The sequence below is a fragment of the Neltuma alba genome, unplaced genomic scaffold, assembly GCF_004799145.2.
Source record: "Neltuma alba isolate B1F8T4 unplaced genomic scaffold, ASM479914v2 tig00006312_pilon, whole genome shotgun sequence".
NCBI lineage: Eukaryota > Viridiplantae > Streptophyta > Magnoliopsida > Fabales > Fabaceae > Neltuma > Neltuma alba.
The window spans coordinates 19,442-28,227 of NW_021634418.1; the positions used below are offsets into that span (position 1 = coordinate 19,442).

General features: G+C 35.2%; 1 pseudogene; it reads left to right on the top strand.

Annotated features, from left to right (window-relative positions):
- Positions 1-1,680: 1,680 nt before the first annotated feature.
- Positions 1,681-8,618, top strand: LOC114750075 (hexokinase-3-like; annotated as a pseudogene).
- Positions 8,619-8,786: the final 168 nt, after the last annotated feature.

The following is an 8,786-nucleotide window of genomic DNA, read 5'->3' on the forward strand; positions in this document are numbered from 1 at the left end:
TTCTACTCAGTTAAATCTTCCCTTTGCTTGCATATAACTTTGTTTAGAATAATAATTTTTATAATAAAAAATGAATATATAAAAGTATTGTAAACATGTGGTTACATTAATTAAATATAATATCATGTCACTATAGAATTATATTATATTGTTTCCACGTCATGTCGGTCTGATGAGACTCTTTTTGCTGGCCAAGAAAAGGTGTGAGACTCTTTCTTTTTTTTTTTGGGACATATTATTGATTTAAATTAAATTCGTGTATTATTTTACAGACAGTATATTGATATACACATAATAATAAAATTCACTTTTCCTTCTCAAGGCATAAAAAATTTACTTTTCCTTCTTAAAAAAAAAAAATTCAACTTGTGTTGTGCCTTTTGTTTTACAAAATTGTGTGAATTTAACCAATACCATTTATTTCCATTAATATTTCATATTTGATCTGAATATTTAAAATTTTATTTTCATTTTAACACACACGCAATTTCTAATAAATTGGAATACGTAATAAATCCAATTTTTTATTGGAATAAATTTACACAATTTCTAAAAATACATGGTACAATTTATTAGAAGAAAGCTGATATTATTTTGCATGTACCATATGTCCATATGTACCAAAAGATTTGTTTCTGTTATTCTCATAGCAGCTTTAATAAGGAAATAATCCATTATTAATTCATTGATGTCACAAATTTGCTGATTTATACGATATATCAATAAAAAATGATGATATTGCTTTTACCACGAACATCCAATGACAGCAATTTCAATAAAGAAATAATCTACTGTTCCCTCGCATTTCAAATATATAAGTTAAAAAATCAAAGATAGTTATTTATAAAAAATATTTGTTAAATTTTTTAAAATTATATTTTTAATCATTTACATTGACCTATCTTTAAAAATAAAATATGTAATCAATAAGAATAATTTGGGAGAAAAATTATAAATTTGGAATAAAACAAATCATAAATCTTATATTTGAGATGACATTTTTTTAACTAGTTATTTTTTTTTAATCTGGTGGAGTATTTGCAAAAATATACATTACTATTATTATTTTTACTATTACTATTACTAGTAAAAGTAGTGAAAAAAGATATAAGAATGGACATTAAGCACATCATTACAGCAAGCATACTTTTTATGTAATTGTTTTTACATTTATTGTGTGGACAAAAGAAATAATAATATCATAATCCAAATGTCTTAAAATAGGAAAATGCCATGTAATAACCCTAATAAAGACAAAAATCCTTGTCACACCTTTCTTCCCATTGGGGAAGCTATTGCTTTTAAGACAAAATAATTAATTACATCTTTCATCAATCTTGTTCACTTTGAGTTTTTTTTTTTTGTTGATCTTAAAATTAAGATGGCAAAATTGTGATATCAAGCGTGGCTTATGGCAAATACGTAATTTCAATTTACATGATATGGAAATGAAATTAAAATAGGAAAACCAAAAAGAGTGCGGAAAAAGGAAACGGGAGAGCACAAGTCAAAGTTGACCTCCAAATCTATCATGAAACGGTTAAAAAAAATCGCAGAGGTACTGTGACAGATCCGTAATTTGATTAAAAATTTGAGGGTAAATTTGTCATTGGGGGTCCACCTTATAGGTTTTCCTTACTGGCTCTCCTTCTAACACATCCTAATTCCAAAATAGTGAGTAGCCGCTGTGTTTGAGACTTTGTGTGTGACTCTCTCTCTTCCCATCTGTCTCGCACTTTTCCGGCGAAAGTCGCCGGAGAACCACTGTCTCATCGCCGGAGACGGTGAGAAGCTTGAGTTTTGCCGAAGAGCAGCAATCATATCGTTCAAATATTGTTCCTTTTTCGTAAGGTGGTGAAGGAGAGTGTTCAGCCGACTGCGTGCATGTTCAGACGGCGACGTTTCGTTGCGGTTAACAATCGAAGGAGAGTTGGGAAGCGGCGACGTATGAAGTTTATTTGATTGATCGGGGTGATATGGGAAGAGTGGTTCTCGGTGTGGCGGTGAGTGTTGCGGTGACGGCATGTGCCGTTGCGGCGGTTGTGGTGGGCCGGAGATTGAGGAGCAGGGGGAAGTGGAGTAAAGTGAAGGAGTGTTGAGAGAACTAGACGAAGGATGTGACACCTCGGAGGCGAGGCTGAAGCAGGTGGTGGATGCGATGGCAGTAGAGATGCACGCTGGGTTGGCATCCGAAGGTGGTTCCAAGCTCAAAATGCTCCTCACTTACGTTGATAATCTTCCTAATGGGTAATCATTTGATTCTCTGGGAGCGTGTCTTTTTACTTCCTAATCGGCTTATTGTGTCATTGAGTGGCATTCCCTTTTTCTTTGACGATTTTATATGTTTTTGATCGGCATTTGATAAAATATCCCTTCTTTGATCTGAAATGGTTGTGGATTTGGTCCCTAGGTTACCGTTGGAAGAGAATGCTTTCATTTTCCCTTATTAATTTAATTTAATGCCATGGTTCTGGTATTTCTTTCCGTCTTTCCGAAGCCTTCTCTATTTCTGGAGTGGGATAGATTTATATGCTTTTAATGTTCAAATTATCTGCTTATATTCTTCTCACGTGAAATTTATTTTCGTATTCTGTTTCTGCTCCTGTTGTAGACATTTCACAGTTTATTAATATGAGGGAATTGTTATTATAACTGCATTGAAGATTGTATGCGTCTCTCGTTGGTAAATCTGATTTATTGCATCATATTGCCTTTGTTGTTTTCGTAGGAGCTTTCATATACATGACGTCCATTTCTGTAGCTGCCTATTGTTTATTCCCTGAGAGATATCCTCCTTTTAGTTGATAGCGATGCATGACCTAAACAGATTTGGAAATTTTGTTTGTAACAACAGTAACTAATTTTTACCATGGGATAATTTATTCTGTAATGAACTGTTTTGAAAATTGAACATTAGGATTGATGACTCGTTTAATGCATCAGATTAAAGTACTGTTGAAAGGTTTTAGGAATGGTTTGTAGAATCTATAGGTTCTTATTGTATAATTTCATTAAGACCTTTTCTGGGCATTACTGGGACTAGATTTCCCTGTGGAGTCTGTGGAGATGCTGTTATGAGCAGGTAGATTGCAATTAGTCAGCCATCTATTTTGATAAGGTATGGTATTTCTGTGTGGCATTAGGTACTAACACGCTTGAGCATACGTTCTATTATGATTATGGAGTCATGCTGTTTTATAGATTTGTGCATACTTGTGTCTTTGATAATTTATGGGTTAGATACAGAAGTGATACGCATATTTTTCTTCTATCAGGACTGAGAGAGGAACATATTATGCGCTAGATCTTGGGGGAACATATTTTAGGGTTTTACGGGTTCATTTAGGGGTCAACGACGTCCTGTCTTGGAACATGAAGTAGAAAGACAACCCATCCCCCAACACCTGATGACCAGCACAAGTGAGGTGACTAAAATTACACCCAAAAATTGTCTTCACTGTCATTTGTTCTTTTTGGAATGCCAATAGGTTGATTGAGTTTATTATTTGCAGGACCTCTTTGATTTCATTGCTTCTTCATTAAAGGAATTCATTGACAAAGAAGATGGTTCTGAGTTTTCAATGGGCAGAAGAAGGGAACTTGGATTTACATTTTCTTATCCGGTGAAACAAGTGTCTGTTTCCTCTGGCATTTAATAAAATGGACAAAAGGATTTTCCATTGTAGATATGGTTAGTCTGTGGGATCTTGAGTGGTTTCTGTGTTAAATTCTTAGTATTTTTGTGAAGAAACTGCAATTCCTGTTTCAAGGCACATAGCAAGATTGGATTAGTGAATTGGTGTTTCTGCATGTTCTGCACTGAAATGGTTGATCTGCAATTGGATAGTTATAGGATTTTGTTTAAATTTTTATTCTCATTGGCTTTTAGCCTAAGGTAAACATATTTGTTGAGTGGTGGCAGTTAATTTTTTCCCTCTCCTTCCGTAAAGATGTATTTGATATAGATTGCACAGTATGCTTCTAACTGTCTATATCTGGACCATGTTAAATAGCGCTATGGCTATTTCTCATCTTAATTTTGTAGTCTCCCAGTGGGTTTGAAATAGATATCGAAGTTGTATCGTAATGATTGATGTGAACTACTAAGCGAAATATCTGGTTGTTGTCAGGTAGGACGAGATGTGGCTGAATGTTTACAAGAAGCATTAACACGAAAAGGCTTAGATGTGAAGGTAGCTGCCCTGGTAAGGAAATATTTTCATGTACCAAAGTTATGATTCAATTTGCATCTCTTCACCTTCCATTTTACTGCCCAGGGTTATTATTCTGTTTTCTCTTATAATTTCAAAAGTGAAATCCTGGTGCCTTGTGATCTCTCTATTAATATCGTCTTGAAAGCAACTGAATATTTAAAAAATTAAGAAATGTCATTCTAGAACAGCCAAATATGCTTTATCTTATATGTAATTGTGAGCTATTACCTCTCTTACCATGTGCTGCTGTTCTTTAAGTTTTGCTGGTTTATTCTCCAATGCTTTTTTAACAGAGAGATTTCAATGACGCACATGAAACCATATTTCATATAATGTGGTTATTAGTTTTATTTGTATGAGATTCAGATGATCGATCATGAGCTTCTTGGTATAGCTGCTAGTCTTGTATTTCTGAGGCTTCTCTCTAACACACAAGACCATCAATGTCAATTTGACTAATAAATAGAGAACTTGTTTATCCATGTTTGTGGTAATTAGTATTAGCTCTGCACCTGATTTCCTTCTTTATGTGGCTTGGAAGCTTTGATTTCTATGGGATATTAGGTGCGTATTCAGACATGTTTCATGTTATTCAAAGAGGTTATCATCATGTAATTTTAGCACATTATGGTTTTCCTTGTTACCCTCAAAAGCAGAAGCCAACACTCTTCCAGGGAAAAGGAAAGAAATATTTAATGTAGTATAAAAAAAGGCTTAGAGCCATTTCTTTTAAAAGGTTCATCCTCAAAAGTAAAGGAAATAAGTACAGCCAATTATTACGTCTGATCTTTCTATTGCATTTGTATTGAGATGTCTCCTGCATCTTTCTTTCAAAGGACTTAAAAGACCTTTTGCATATCAGCTTTGCCCAGGTCTTTTAAACTGTGTAAATTCTAGAAGGAGAAAGAAATACTTTAGGCAAAGTGCACTTTTTGGTCCTCTAACTTCATACAAGGTTATAGTTTGGTTCTTTAATTTTAAAAAGTATTTTTTCAACCCTCTAACTCTAACGCTATTATGATGATTTTTTTTTTTTTGGTTGGTTAACCTAGAACAATAAATTAGACGATGTGTTGAATAATTTTATCTCTTGATGAAGCCTTTTTATGCTTTTCTTTTTTCTTGAACTAGAGGATGGGTGGTGACAATTGTACAAATGGTACCTGTGTAAATGCTTGTCAAAATAGGAGTAATGTATTTCACTGTGTCTCTGTTTTGTCTTTCGAAGAAAATGCCAATACCTTTATTTTTTCAATAATAATTTTAGGGAAAAATTAGTCATTTGATCCTTCAACTTTTATATTCGGTTATAACTCAGTTTCTCAAGTTTAGCTTGTTGGCGACTTAGTCCTTGAGGCTTTAATCTATTAAATAATTTCATCCTCACTGTTAGTTAAACTGGTGTCATCAACGGTGTTATCAATATGTGTGTTTTGCTTTAAAACACTGTGCTCTAAAAGCATTCAAGTGTTTCTCTTCTATGCAAGCTCCCTCTCCGGTAACAATGACGATACCCTGGCTCCTCAGATTCTTCATTTGCTTGTTCCTTATTCTTCATTTACTCCAAGCCTGAAATAAAAGAGACACACACACGGACACAAGCCTCTCTTTGACCCCTTGATCATTAGATTTCGCCTCCTTTGCTTTCTTCGTGAAAAAGAAAAGTACAGACTTGAATGTCCAAATTTAAAGAGTGTCAATCAAATAATCAACTAAACCAATTTTGGGAGCTTTCACAGTAAAGGAAATGAAACTCAAGAAACCCACTCCAATCCCACCTGCCTAATAAATTACAATAGAAGATGATGAAAGTTTTGTGGTGATTCTAACAAGTGTTCCTAAAGGAGAGTATGAAGAAGAGGAGAGAGGATCACTCCAGTGATTAGTTCTTGACAGAGCCGAGGTGAACTAAGCAAATTCTTTGCAGCATGAACAAACTATCACACGCCACATTAAACAACCTAGCAATATTGTGAAGGTGGGTACTCTTAATTCGATCAGCTCCTTGGGTTCCATAAGAACAAAGATGAAATATCCATGGGGACCATGAAGTGTGTTCCATTAGAGAGAGAGGCTTCTGTATTTTTTTTCCCAAGACTTGGAGTGAATGAAGGAGGAGGAAAATGTGAATAAAATTTGGGTAGCCAGGGGCCATCGTCCTTGATGTCAGAGATGAAGGGAACGTGCATAGAAGAAAGAGAAAGACTGAATGCTTTTGAAGCAGTGTTTAACGGCAAGAACACAGTTTGTAAACACCGTTGACGACACTAGTTTAACTAACGGTGTGGATGAAATTATCAAACAAACCAAACTTAAGGGACTGAGTTGCAATGAGTTAAACTTAAGGGATTGGGTCATAACTGAGTTAAAGTTGAAGGATTAAATGATTAATTTTCTCATAATTTTATCTTGGGCAAAGCGTGTGCTCAAAATATGTAAAACTGATTCTTGTCAGACTACCCTCAGGTGTGACGTGTCCAATCTTGCTATAAGCGGGTGGGAATATCCAGACTTTCCAGCTGTCGTCATTTATGTTCATATTGTATGTTCATGATATTTTGTTTATTTTAAACAGGTTAATGATACTGTTGGGACATTAGCACTTGGACATTATCATGATGTAGACACACTGTTGCTGCAATTATAATTGGCACGGTACAAATGCCTGTTACGTAGAACGAGCAGATGCTCTTATCAAGTGTCAGGGTCTTCTTACAACATCTGGTTGCATGGTAACACTTTTCCTCCCCTTTTCTCTTCGTAACATATCAATGTATAATCCATCATTACTTAATCAAGTTTTTTTTTCCTTTCTTTTTCTTTTGGGGAAAATCCTTCTCTTTGTTTGTTAGGTTGTCAATATGGAATGGGGTAATTTTTTGGTCTTCCCACTTGCCAAGAACTTCTTATGACATTGATTTAGATGCGGAGAGCCCCAAACCCGAATGACCAGGTTAGATTTTTGCTTTCTCAATTACCTTTTTTTTTTTTTTTTGGGATATACTAACTAAAATCTTGGAGATATTTGGTGCAGGGTTTTGAGAAAAATGATATCGGGAATGTATCTTGGTGACATTGTGAGGAGGATTATCCTCAGGATATTACTAGAGTCAAATATGTTTGGACCAGTTTCTTCCAAGCTTTTAATGCCTTCATTTTGAGGTTTGTACTATATCTCAATGACACCTCTGAGTCAATAAATTTTTGTTTGTAATTAAATGATTCCATTATCTGATTAGCACAGAACATTCTTTTAGTTGCCCTTGGCCAGTGAAGTTTGTATGAAAATAGGTGGATTTGGAGAGATGTGTATACCACTGTTCACTTTTTCATGGCCGCACGCTGTTAGATCCGCATCCTGCATCAGTTTGCCTCTAGCTCCCCCCCCCCCCCCCCCCAAAAAAAAAAAAACCCAAAATGCATCATCATCATCAAGTTGTTATTGCGATACTAGTTCCTACATGACTTGTCTGAAACACAGTATTTTATTTTTGTGGGTATGGTCTTATTGTAATGTGCAACAAACTGGTGAACTAAGGATGTAAAATCGGTAAAGGGTATGTATTTTAACCTTGTGGCTTTGGCTGAGGTGATATATGAAAGCGCAATATTATGCCACTTCATTTCTGTATGTTCTGAGATCAATTATTTTCTCTTAATATCCTGACCTAGATTCAAGTCTCAACTGTATCTTGGTGCTATATCAGGACTCCTATGATGGCTGCCATGCATGAGGATGATTCCCCTGAATTGAGAGAAGTGGCAAGAATTCTTAAAGACATCCTTGAGGTAAAAACATCTCCTTTATGGTAAAAAAATGAGTGACTTGCTTCAAAGTCTAATTATCATTTTTTGGGGTGGATTGGACTCAGATTCCCAATGCTCCTCTTAAGTTGCGGAAAGTCGTGGTGAAGGTTTGTGATGTGGTAACCCGTAGAGCCGCTCGTTTGGCAGCTGCGGGTATCATTGGCATCTTGAAGAAGATCGGTAGGGATGGAAGTGGTGGCGTCACTGGTTTCAGGAGCAGAAGTGATTCAAGAATCAAAAGATCAGTCGTGGCAATTGAAGGAGGTTTGTATACTAGCTATACACTATTTAGAGAGTATTTGCATGAAGGTTTGAATGATATATTGGGGGAAGATGTTGCAAAGCACGTAATTCTTAAAGTCACTGAAGATGGTTCAGGCATTGGAGCAGCATTGCTTGCTGCTTCATATTCATCCTACAATGTGGATAGGAGGGTACAGATGCTATAAGTATATATATAATATATCATGCATATATATATTCATATAGCCCTGTAAATCAGAATTCGTTTCATATTAATATCTCTGTATAAAGGGAGGTTCTGTCTATTCTTTGTCCTAATGTTGTCTTCATTTATATGATTCTTGCTTTGTTTTTCAACATTGGTGTTCTTTTTAACTGGACATTATTTAAAGGGAATCGATCTCCTGTATTAGTTGAGATCGTTTGTATGTAAGCGCAAGCAATTATTGTTGAGTGTTCAATGACATTTTAAGCTTGGAAATTCATTAATATATATTCCTTTCTGAAAGTTCTCTTTCGGCC